General features: G+C 43.0%; 1 pseudogene; it reads left to right on the plus strand.

Annotated features, from left to right (window-relative positions):
* The first annotated feature begins 347 nt into the window (after positions 1 to 347).
* ZNF671 (zinc finger protein 671) lies at positions 348 to 3247 on the plus strand (annotated as a pseudogene).
* Positions 3248 to 13388: the final 10141 nt, after the last annotated feature.

Consider the following 13388-nt stretch of genomic DNA (forward strand, 5'->3'; position numbering starts at 1 on the left):
ACTCTGAGCACAAGGGCTTCAGTAGTTGTGGCACAGGGCTTAATTGCTCCATGGCATGTGGGCTCTTCCTGGATTAGGGATGGAATCTCTGTGTCCTGCATTGGCAGGTGGCTCCTTTACCACTGAGCCACCAGGAAAGCCCAGGCATGGACTTTAGATGGCATCTATCTCCCAACCCACTCATCGTTGCTGTGGGCTGATACAGTGCTCGCTGGGGGTGGTCAGGAGACAGCGAGGTCCAGCGGTGCCAGTGCCTGGTACTCCTGTGACCTGGCAACCTGGGGACATGAGGGAGCAGGACATTGCTACGGGTGGGCAGCGTGGGGATGCTCAGTGGAGGTAATTCTCATGGACCTTGTGTCCCGTCTGAGGATGTGTTGGTGTGCTTCTCCCTGGAAGAATGGAGGCTCCTTGGTGAGGCCCAGAGGCTCCTGTATGGGAATGTGATGCTGGAGATCTTGGCACTTTTAGCCTCCCTGGGTAAGGCCCTCACACCAACCCCATCTCTTTTTTCCTTTTCCCCAGGGTCCACCCTGTCCTTCCCATACTGCTTTCTTGCTGTGTCTCCTGGAGGAGATGCCAGGGCTGAGCTCTGTGGCATGTCCTCACTTCTTACTGAGCAGCCCCAAAGCCACACAAGCCGAGGTTTAAGGGATCACAAGGCATGGTTGGCCCAGTGGAGCCCATTAATTATAGTTGCTTTCTGGGCTGATGAATCTGTCCAGAGTTATGACACCTCTGTGCCCAAGATTCTGGCCCCTTGTTCCAGGTGACATTTTTCTGAAACTCCATCCTATCAGAGTTTCAAGCACTCATATAGTCACTACTTAATGGAGACTCTGGATGGTTCCTTCACAGTTCTTTTCATAATTATTATTATTATTATTTTGAGCATGCAGTGCAGCATGTGGGATCTTAGTTCCCCCACCAGGGATCAAACCTGAGCCCCTGCATTGGAAGCGCAGAGTCTTAACCACTGGACCATCAGAAAGTCCCAGTGATAATTATTATTTTTTAACTGGTAGTCTGTCACAAGATGGGTTCCTCTGAGCCTGTACTCACCTGTCCTGGGTTTGCCTTAGGAATCATACCCACCAGATGACACTTCATCATGTAGCTGGAGCAGAGGGAGGAGCCCTGTATGCCTGCCCAGGTGGAGATGACTCCAGCCACAGAGAAAGAGCCTCATATGGAACGTGGTGTGTGGACACAGAGAAGAGTGGGATGTCAAAGTTGGGTTCAAATACAGAAATATCAACTGTTCTAGCCAGTGTTTGATTTCAAGTCTTATGTAGGTAGCTCTGCATTTAAAAAATCCACTTGCACTGCAGGAGACACAGGTTTAATCCCTGGGTTGGGAAGATTGCCAAGAAAAGGGCATGGCAACCCACTCCAGTATTCTTGCCTAGGAAGTCCCATGGATAGAGGAGCCTGGTGGGCTGTAGTCCATGGGGTCACAAATAGTTGGACATGACTGAAGTGACTGAGCATGCACACACGTGGCCACATAGCAAATCTACCTATTCTTCCCCATATTCTGGGCACTGTGACTTACTTCTAGTCTGACTTCTGGACCCTAGCATCTCCCTTACTGGGAGATGCTCCTTACTGCTCAGTCTGCATTCGTCTACAGCATTGGCCTGCAGTGCATGTCTCATGAGAGGTGCACATATGCTTCAGTCATCTTTGAACACCAGCTACTCACTTGTAACTGGAGTTTTCTGGACCTTGACATGCCTTTCTCCCTAGCACTCACCTTCCCCAATAACCAACCTCCTCCTGGAAGCTGTTTGTTGAACCCTGTACTCATGTCCTTGCTGTCAGGAGGCCTCCCCCACTCTTTGACATTCAGAGGCCCCACACTGCACAGCAACCCCTTCCCCAACCTGTCCCACCTCACTCTCCTGTGAATAGTCCCATGGACTTACCCTGGGTGTGTCAGATATGTTTATGGTGGGGTTGTCCCCTCCCTGAAAGTCAACATGTGTCTCATCAGGCATTCCGCTGGTTGCAGATCATTGCCATGGAGTGGAGGCTGAGGCTGCTTCCTCCGAGCAGACTGTTTCTTTAGAAGGAATGTCACCATTTAGGACTCCTGTGGCAGGTCTGAAGACCCAGCCATATGACATGTCTGGCCCAGTATCAAAAGACATCTTTCATCCTACTGAATAACCAGGAGGGGAAGGCCAGGCAGAAGCCACACAAGTGTGAGGCCTATGGGAGACAGTTCTGGTTCAGTGCAGACCTCCATCAGCACCAGAAACACAGTGGAGAGAAATTCTCCACAGCACAATGGAGAGAAATTCTTCAGGAAGGATGAGACCAGGGACTCTGAAAAGCTACAGAATCTGTGTGATGGAGCAGATCTATGAATGCGGTGAAGGCAGAATGCACATGCCAGCCACCTCTGACCTTCAGCACTGGGTGTCTCATGACAGAATGAAGCCCCCACATGAGCACTAGGTGTAGGGGAGCCCTTGGTACTGGACAGAAGATTAAAAAATGCAGTGAATATGGGAAAGCATTCACCTAGAAACACACACTTGCTCGACACCAGAGAATCCACACTGGAGAGAGACCTCATGTGTGCAGCAAGTGTGGGAAATTCTTCAGCCAAAGCTGTGACCTTTTCAAACATCAGACCATACACACCGGTGAAAGGCCTTACAGATGCAATGAATGCATGAAATTTTTCAGACAGGTCTCTGGCCTGCTTGAACACAGGCGAGTTCACACAGAGAAAGGCTCTTTCAGTGCAATACCTGCAGAAAATTCTTTAGCAGCAAGTCAAACCTCATTCAACACCAGGAGGTTCACACAGGAGCAAGGCCATACATGTGCAGTGAATGTGGGAAAGTGTTCAACTGCAAACACACACTGATTCTGCACCAGAGAACTCACACTGGAGAAAAGCCCTATGAGTGCAGCGAATGTGGGAAGACCTTCAGCCAAAGCTCCCACCTTAATGTACACTGGCAAGTCCACACAGTGACTACAAGTGCAGGAAATGTGGGAAAGCCTTCAGTTGCATCTCTAAACTCATTCAGCACCAGAAGGTTCATTCTGGAGAAAAGCTTTATGAGTGTAGCAGGTGTGGGAAGGCCTTTGCTCAAAGGCCGAACCTTACTCAGCACTGGAAGGTTCACATGGGAGCAAGAGCTTATGTTTGCAGTGACTACGGGAAGAATTCAACTGCAAATGCATGCTTGTTCTCCACCAGAGGACTCATACTGGAGAAGAACCGTGAGAGTGCAGGCAATGTGGGAGATCTCTTAGCCAATGCTCCCAGCTTACTGTGCACTTGAGAATTCCTGGCAGTGCCTATGAGTACAGCAGACATAGGAAAGCCTTTGTTGTTCTCTAGTCACTAAGCTGTGTCTGACTCTTTGCAACCCCACGGACCATGGAGTTTCCCAGAAAGAATATTGGAGTGGGTTGCTATGTTCTCCTCCAGGGGATCTTCCCAACCCAGGGATCGAACCCATATCTACTGCATTGGAAGGCAGATTCTTCACCACCAGGGAAGCAGGAAAGCCTTTTCCCAAAGACCAAAGTTGGACCATAAAGACTCCTGAGTGCCAAAGATGTGCCAGGTTCACCCGGACTCCTACAGCTACGCATACGATTGTTTACAGCCTCCCAACCGCGAGAGGCACGGGAAGCTTAAGATATTCAAATAGTATAGAGCCTCTCAGGGAGTTAGAAATCATCAGAATAGAACTAGTAGAAGATTTCATTGTTGAGCCAATGCTTGCTGCCAAGTTGCCACATCCCCTGTATTGTGTCCTTGGGAGTATATTAATTAATATAGTTGGTATATAGAAAAAATAAGTAGTGGCCTTGGTATTAACAACTTTAGACCCTTACGGTAATAAATTCTTTCCTTGTTGTAAGCCCACTGCACCTTTGCCCTATAGGAATGCAACTTTATCTAACACTTTCGAAGGATGCTGCCAAACTTTAAAATAATTTCTCTTAAAAAAAACAAGTTTTCTGGTTAACTAACCTTTATCGGAACAGTCGTAAAATGTTAATAGGCCTTCTGGCCAGAAGATGATGTAAATCACCTAAAGCATTTGTATACGATAGATAAGGATCAAAGACTGCTGACTTTGCATGATTTTACACCCCCTATTATCCTCTATGCACAACTTAAGGTATATAAGCTCCCTTTGAAAATAAAGCTACGGGCCTTGCTCATCAGGCTTGGTCTCCCCGTGTAGTTCTTGCTTCCTTTTCTCTCGTTTTCTTCTCTGTTCTTCCTTCAGGATGACTGATTTGGAGCGTGGGGGCTCTCTGAGACCACTTACTTGCCTGGGCTTCTAAGACTCACTCGAGAAGGTGCCTAAGGTGGGGTACCTTCAGCTATTCGAGAGGGCGCCTGCAGCCTCCATGGTCAGAGCAAGTTCGGTGTCACGAACTTTATTGATTTCCCACGTAACCCAGTCAGGTCAAGCCTCTCTCTCCCCTTTGCTGTCCTTTCGCCAACGCCGTCCTGCTGAGGATATCCCTGGATCCAACCAGGGCTGGACCCCGGTATTGTTTAATGTTAAAAAATCCTATGACAGTGATTTTCCTGGCAGTCCAGTGGTTAAGACTCAACGCTTTCAATTTGGTGGTCACAGGTTTGATGCCTGGTTGGGCCACACAGCGTGGCCTAAAATCCTGTGACAACACTAAGGTCAATTTGATTACTGATGGTAATGGTTAGGCAGTCTGGCTTGACTGTTATCAGAAAGGCATAAAAGTCTCTGCTGATATCTTCTGACTTGAGGCTTCCGAAAGCCAGGAGTCACCACCCAGATATCCATGGCTTAATCTGGAAGTGCATCACAACCCTGTGTGGATAACAGTCTGGGAAACTGCCTGGAGGTCTCTGACCCCCCAAGGTAATTCTGCATTTTCTTTGTCTTTTTATATCATATGCTACGCTTTATTATTATTATTGTTCTTTGGCCATGCCAAAGGACATGCAGAATCTTAGTTCTCCCATCAGTCATTGAACCCACACACCTGCAGTGGAAGCCCAGAGTCGTTTTAATTCCTGGATTGCCTAGGAAGTCCCTCAGATTGAACTTCTTCTTTTATTTTTTTAATGTTATATATATTTTATTATTATTATTTATTTATTTACTTTATAATATTGTATTGGTTTTGCCATACATCAACATGCATCTGCCACGGGTGTACACGTGTTCCACATCCTGAACCCCGCTCCCACCTCCCTCCCCATACCATCCCTCTGGGTCATCCCAGTGCACCAGCCTCAAGCTTCCTGTATCCTGCATCGAACCTGGACTGGCGATTCGTTTCTTATATGATATTATACATGTTTTAATGCCATTCTCCCAAATCATCCCCCGCTTCCCTCTCCCACAGAGTCCAAAAGACTGTTCTATACATCTGTGTCTCTTTTGCTGTCTCACATACAGGGTTGTCATTACCATCTTTCTAAATTCCATATATATGTGTTAGTATACTGTATTGGTGTTTTTCTTTCTGGCTTACTTCACTCTGTATAATCAGCTCCAGTTTCATCCACCTCATTAGAACTGATTCAAATGTATTCTTTTTAATGGCTGAGTAATATTTCATTGTGTATATGTACCACAGCTTTCTTATCCATTCATCTGCTGATGGACATCTAGGTTGCTTCCATGTCCTGGCTATTATAAACAGTGCTGTGATGAACATTGGGGTACACGTGTCTCTTTCAGTTCTGGTTTCCTCGGTGTGTATGCCCAGCAGTGGGATTGCTGGGTTGTATGGCAGATCTATTTCCAGTTTTTAAAGGAATCTCCACACTGTTCTCCATAGTGGCTGTACTAGTTTGCATTTCCACCAACAGTGTAAGAGGGTTTCCTTTTCTCCACATCCTCTCCAGCATTTATTGCTTGTAGACTTTTGGATCGCAGCCATTCTGACTGGCATGAAATGGTACCTCATTGTGGCTTTGATTTGCATTTCTCTGATAATGAGTGGTGTTGAGCATCTTTTCATGTGTTTGTTAGCCATCTGTATGTCTTCTTTGGAGAAATGTCTATTTAGTTCTTTGGCCCATTTTTTGATTGGGTCGTTTATTTTTCTGGAATTGAGCTGCAGGAGTTGCTTGTATGTTTTTGAGATTAGTTGTTTGTCAGTTGCTTCATTTGCTATTATTTTCTCCCATTCTGAAGGCTGTCTTTTCACCTTGCTTATAGTTTCTTTTGTTGTGCAGAAGCTTTTAATTTTAATTAGATCCCATTTGTTTATTTTTGCTTTTATTTCCAATATTTTGGGAGGTGGGTCATAGAGGATCCTGCTGTGATGTATGTCGGAGAGTGTTTTGCCTATGTTCTCCTCTAGGAGTTTTATAGTTTCTGGTCTTATGTTTAAATCTTTAATCCAGTTTGAGTTTATTTTTGTGTATGGTGTTAGAAAGTGTTCTAGTTTCATTCTTTTACAAGTGGTTGACCAGTTTTCCCAGCACCACTTGTTAAAGAGATTGTCTTTAATCCATTGTATATTCTTGCCTCCTTTGTCAAAGATAAGGTGTGCATAGGTGCGTGGATTTATCTCTGGGCTTTCTATTTTGTTCCATTGATCTATATTTCTGTCTCTGTGCCAGTACCATACTGTCTTGATGACTGTGGCTTTGTAGTAGAGCCTGAAGTCAGGCAGGTTGATTCCTCCAGTTCCATTCTTCTTTCTCAAGATTGCTTTGCTTATTTGAGGTTTTTTGTATTTCCATACAAATTGTGAAATTATTTGTTCTAGCTCTGTGAAAAATACCGTTGGTAGCTTGATAGGGATTGCATTGAATCTATAGATTGCTTTGGGTAGTATACTCATTTTCACTATATTGATTCTTCTGATCCATGAACATGGTATATTTCTCCATCTATTAGTGTCCTCTTTGATTTCTTTCACCAGTGTTTTATAGTTTTCTATATATAGGTCTTTAGTTTCTTTAGGTAGGTATATTCCTAAGTATTTTATTCTTTTCATTGCAATGGTGAATGGAATTGTTTCCTTAACTTATCTATTTTCTCATTATTAGTGTACAGGAATGCAAGGGATTTTTGCGTGTTGATTTTATATTCTACAACTTTACTGTATTCATTGATTAGCTCTAGTAATTTTCTGGTGGAGTCTGTAGGGTTTTCTATGTAGAGGATCATGTCATCTGCAAACAATGAGAGTTTTACTTCTTCTTTTCTAATTTGGATTCCTTTTATTTCTTTTTCTGCCCTGATTGCTGTGGCCAAAACTTCCAAAACTATGTTGAATAGTAGTGGTGAGAGTGGGCACCCTTGTCTTGTTCCTGACTTTAGGGGAAGTGCTTTCAATTTTTCACCATTGAGGATAATGTTTGCTGTGGGTTTGTCATATATAGCTTTTATTATGTTGAGGTATGTTCCTTCTATTCCTGTTTCTGGAGAGTTTTTATCATAAAAGGATGTTGAGTTTTATCAAAGGCTTTCTCTGCATCTATTGAGATAATAATATGGCTTTTATTTTTCAATTTGTTAATGTGGTGTATTACATTGATTGATTTGCAGATATTGAAGAATCCTTGCATCCCTGGGATAAAGCCCACTTGATCATCGTGTATGATCTTTTTAATGTGTTGTTGGATTCTGATTGCTAGAATTTTATTAAGGATTTTTGCATCTATGTTCATCAGTGATATTGGCCTGTAGTTTTCTTTTTTTGTGGCATCTTTGTCAGGTTTTGTTATTAGGGTGATGGTGGCCTCATAGAATGAGTTTGGAAGTTTACCTTCCTCTGCAATTTTCTGGAAGAGTTTGAGTAGGATAGGTGTCAGCTCTTCTCTAAATTTTTGGTAGAATTCAGCTGTGAAGCCGTCTGGACCTGGGCTTTTATCTGCTGGAAGATTTCTGATTATAGATTCAATTTCCGTGCTTGTGATGGGTCTGTTAAGATTTTCTATTTCTTCCTGGTCCAGTTTTGGAAAGTTGTACTTTTCTAAGAATTTGTCCATTTCTTCCATGTTGTCCATTTTATTGGCATATAATTGCTGATAGTAGTCTCTTATGATCCTTTGTATTTGTGTGTTGTCTGTTGTGATCTCTCTATTTTCATTTCTAATTTTATTGATTTGATTTTTCTCCTTTTGTTTCTTGATGAGTCTGACTAATGGTTTGTCAATTTTATTTATCCTTTCAAAGAACCAGCTTTGGCTATGTTGATTTTTGCTATGGTCTCCTTTGTTTCTTTTGCATTTATTTCTGCCCTAATTTTTAAGATTTCTTTCCTTCTACTAACCCTGGGGCTCTTCGTTTCTTCCTTTTCTAGTTGCTTTAGGTGTAGAGTTAGGTTATTTATTTGACATTTTTCTTGTTTCTTGAGGTATGCCTGTATTGCAATGAACTTTCCCCTTAGCAGTGCTTTTACAGTGTCCCATAGGTTTTGGGTTGTTGTGTTTTCATTTTCATTCATTTCTATACACATTTTGATTTCTTCTTTGATTTCTTCTGTGATTTGTTGCTTATTCAGCAGCGTGTTGTTCAGCCTCCATATGTTGGAATTTTTAATAGTTCTTCTCCTGTAATTGAGATCTAATCTTACTGCATTGTGGTCAGAAAAGATGCTTGGAATGGTTTCCATTTTTTTGAATTTACCAAGGCTAGATTTAAGGCCCAGGATGTGATCTATCCTGGAGAAGTTTCCATGTGCGCTTGAGAAAAAGGTGAAATTCATTGTTTTGGGGTGAAATGTCCTATAGATATCAATTAGGTCTAACTGGTCTATTGTATCATTTAAAGTTTGTGTTTCTTTGTTAATTTTCTGTTTAGTTGATCATAAGTGTGAATGGGGTGTTAAAGTCTCCCACTATTATTGTGTTATTGTTAATTTCCCCTTTCATACTGTTAGCATTTGTCTTACATATTGCGGTGCTCCTATGTTGGGTGCATATATATTTATAATTGTTATATCTTCTTGGATTGATCCTTTGATCGTTATGTGGCGTCCTTCTGTGTCTCTTTTTACAGACTTTGTTTTAAAGTCTACTTTATCTGATATGAGTATTGTTACTCCTGCTTTCTTTTGATCTCTATTTGCATGGAATATCTTTTTCCAGCCCTTCACTTTCAGTCTGTATGTGTCCCCTGTTTTGAGGTGGGTCTCTTGTAGACAACATATATAGGGGTCTTGTTTTTGTATCCATTCAGCCAGTCTTTGTCTTTTGGTTGGGGCATTCAACCCATTTACGTTTAAGGTAATTATTGATAAGTATGATCCCGTTGCCATTTACTTTATTGCTTTGGGTTCGAGTTTACACACCATTTTTGTGTCTCCTGTCTAGAGAATATCCTTTAGCATTTGTTGGAGAGCTGGTTTGGTGGTGCTGAATTTTCTCAGCTTTTGCTTGTCTGAAAAGCTTTTGATTTCTCCTTCATATTTGAATGAGATCCTTGCTATGTACAGTAATCTGGGCTGTAGGTTATTTTCTTTCATCACTTTAACTATGTCTTGCCATCCTCTCCTGGCCTGAAGAGTTTCTATTGAACGATCAGCTGTTATCCTTATGGGAATCCCCTTGTGTGTTTGTTGTTTTTCCCTTGCTGCTTTTAATATTTGTTCTTTGTGTTTGATCTTTGTTAATTTGATTAATATGTGTCTTGGGGTGTTTCGCCTTGGGTTTATCCTGTTTGGGACTTTCTGGGTTTCTTGGACTTGAGTGATTATTTCCTTCCCCATTTTAGGGAAGTTTTCAACTATTATCTCCTCAAGTATTTTCTCATGGTCTTTCTTTTTGTCTTCTTCTTCTGGGACTCTTATGATTTGAATGTTGTGGCGTTTAATATTGTCCTGGAGGTCTCTGAGATTGTCCTCATTTCTTTTAATTCGTTTTTCTTTTTTCCTCTCTGATTCATTTATTTCTACCATTCTATCTTCTATTTCACTAATCCTATCTTCTGCCTCCGTTATTCTACTATTTGTTGCCTCCAGAGTGTTTTTGATCTCATTTATTGCATTATTCATTATATATTGACTCTTTTTTATTTCTTCTAGGTCCTTGTTAAACCTTTCTTGCATCCTCTCAATCCTTGCCTCCAGGCTATTTATCTGTGATTCCATTTTTATTTCAAGATTTTGGATCATTTTCACTATCATTATTTGGAATTCTTTATCAGGTAGATTCCCTATCTCTTCCTCTTTTGTTTGGTTTGGTGGACATTTATCCTGTTCCTTTACCTGCTGAATATTCCTCTGTCTCTTCATCTTGTTTGTATTGCTGAGTATGGGGTGGCCTTTCTGTATTCTGGCAGTTTGTGGATTTCTCTTTATTATGGAGTTTCCTCGCTGTGGATGGGGTTGTATCGGTGGCAAGGTTTCTAGGTTAGGGAAGCTTGTGGCGGTGTTCTGGTGGGTGGAGCTGGATTTCTTCTCTCTGGAGTGCAATGAAGTGTCTAGTAACGAGTTATGAGATGTCAATGGATTTGGAGTAACTTTGGGCAGCCTGCATATTGAAGCTCAGGGTTGTGTTCCTGTGTTGCTGGAGAATTTGCATGGTATGTCTTGCTCTGGAACTTGTTGGCCCTTGGGTGGTGCTTGGTTTCAGTGTAGGTATGGAGGCATTTGATGAGCTCCTATCACTTAACGTTCCCTGGAGTCAAGTGTTCTATGATGTTCTCAGGATTTGGACTTAAGCCTCCTGCTTCTGGTTTTCAGTCTTATTTTTACAGTAGTCTCAAGACTTCTCCTTCTATACAGCACTGTTGATAAAACATCTCCTTTCGAAGACAATGGGCTGCTTTTCTGGGTGCCTGATGTTCTCTGCTGGCATTCAGAAGTTGTTTTGTGGATTTTACTCAGTGTTTAAATGTTCTTTTGATGAATTTGTAGGGGAGAAAGTGGTCTCCCTGTCCTATTCCTCCACCATCTTACGACTGCCTCCTCCAGATTGAACTTCTAAGAGGCCTCTCAAGGCAAGGGAAACCATACCAAGGGACTGATGTCAGATATCTATCTAAACAGTTCAATGAATTCCTCTGTTTGTTGTTCAGATGCTAAGTTGTGTCCAACTCTTTGTGACCCCATGGGCTTCAGCACGCCAAGCTCCCATGCCCTTCCCTATTTCCCTAGGTTTGCTCAAACTCATGTGCGTTGTCAGTGATGCTGTCTTTACAGCATTGGACTCTATTTTCACCACCAGTCACATCCACAGCTGAGCATCCTTTCCCCTTCAGCCCAGCCACTTGATTCTTTCTGGAGCTATTAGTAATTACCTTACAGGACTGGAGAAGGTCAGTTTTCATTCCAATCCCAAAGAAAGGCAATGCCAAAGAATGCTCAAACTACTGCACAATTGCACTCATCTCACAAGCCAGTAAAGTAAGGCTCAAATTCTCCAAGCCAGGCTTCAGCAAATGTGAACCGTGAACTTCGTGATGTTCAAGCTGGTTTTAGAAAAGGCAGAGGAACCAGAGATCAAATTGCCAACATCTGCTGGATCATGGAATAGCCAAGAGAGTTCCAGAAAAGTATCTATTTCTGCTTTATGGACTATGCCAAAACCTTTGACTGTGTGGATCACAATCAACTGTGGAAAATTCTGAAAGAGATGGGAATACCAGAACACCTGATCTGCCTCTTGAGAAACCTGTATGCAGGTCAGGAAGCAACAGTTAGAACTGGACATGGAACAACAGACTGGTTCCAAATAGGAAAAGGAGTTCGTCAAGGCTGTATATTGTCACCCTGCTTATTTAACTTATATGCAGAGTACATCATGAGAAACACTGGACTGGAAGAAGCACAAGCTGGAATCAAGATTGCCAGGAGAAATATCAATAACGTCAGATATGCAGATGACACCACCCTTATGGCAGAAAGTGAAGAGGAACTAAAAAGCCTCCTGATGGAAGTGAAAGTGGAGAGTGAAAAAGTTGGCTTAAAGCTCAACATTCAGAAAACAAAGATCATGGCATCTGGTCCCATCACTTCATGGGAAATAGATGGGGAAACAGTGAAAACAGTGTCAGACTTTATTTTTCTGGGCTCCAAAATCACTGCAGATGGTGACTGCAGCCATGAAATTAAAAGACGCTTACTCCTTGGAAGGAAAGTTATGACCAACCTAGATAGCATATTCAAAAGCAGAGACATTACTTTGCCAACAAAGGTTCGTCTAGTGAAGGCTATGGTTTTTCCTGTGGTCATGTATGGATGTGAGAGTTGGACTGTGAAGAAAGCTGAGTGCCAAAGAATTGATGCTTTTGAACTGTGATGTTGGAGAAGACTCTTGAGAGTCCCTTGGACTTCAAGGAGATCCAACCAGTCCATTCTGAAGGAAGTCAGCCTGGGATTTCTTTGGAAGGAATGATGCTAAAGCTGAAACTCCAGTACTTTGGCCACCTCATAGGAAGAGTTGACTCATTGGAAAAGACTCTGATGCTGGGAGGGATTGGGGGCAAGAGGATAAGGGGACGACAGAGGATGAGATGGCTGGATGGCATCACTGACTCGATGGACGTGAGTCTCAGTGAACTCCTGGAGTTGGTGATGGACAGGGAGGCCTGGCGTGCTGCGATTCATGGGGTCGCAAAGAGTCAGACACGAGTGAGCGACTGATCTGATCTGATCTTCCCAGGTAGCATATTGGACACTTTCCGACCTGGTGGGGGTGGGGCTAATCTTCCTCCAGCTGACCAGATTTTGTCAGAACTCTTCACTATGTCCCTTCTGCTTGGGTGGCCCTGCACTGCATGGCTTGTAGCTTCGTTGAGTTATGCGAGCCCTTCACCGCAACAAGGCTGTGATCCACGAAGGGGGGAACCCCTCTCTTGTCAAGGTAACCAATATCATGTGATTCCTGAACTTGCCAGGAGGTGGCGACACCTACCAGTGAATCCTGAAAGCAGAGTGCGTAGGCGTGTGCTCTGCCGCTAAATCGTGTCTCTTTGTGACCTTATGGACTGTAGCCCGCCAGGCTCCTCTGTCCACGGGATTTCCCAGGCAAGAATACTAGAGTGGGTAGCCATTCCCATTTCCAGGGGATCTTCCTAATCCAGGGATCGAACCTGAGTCTTCTGCATTGCGGGTGGATTCTTCAGCATCTGAGCCACCAAGGAAGTAACCATAATGCCATGGGAATAAGAAGATTCACTAAGAGTTTCCAAATTTTGGCGGGATCAGCTAGAGATAAAAGATTTATCAAGTTGCTTTAAATCACTATTAGCTTAAAGGTAAATATTTCCTTTTATCTGGGAAATACAGATTAAAAGCCAGTAATACTTCAGACTGCTGCTGCTGCTGCTGCTAAGTCGCTTCAGTCGTGTCCGACTCTGTGCGACCCCATAGATGGCAGCCCACCAGGCTCCCCCGTCCCTGGGATTCTCCAGGCAAGAACACTGGAGTGGGTTGCCATTTCCTTCTCC

Source organism: Bos grunniens, chromosome 18 (genome assembly GCF_055505025.1).
Source record: "Bos grunniens cultivar Pamir isolate PY7600 chromosome 18, Bosgru_T2T1.0, whole genome shotgun sequence".
In the NCBI taxonomy this organism is placed as follows: Eukaryota; Metazoa; Chordata; class Mammalia; order Artiodactyla; family Bovidae; genus Bos; species Bos grunniens.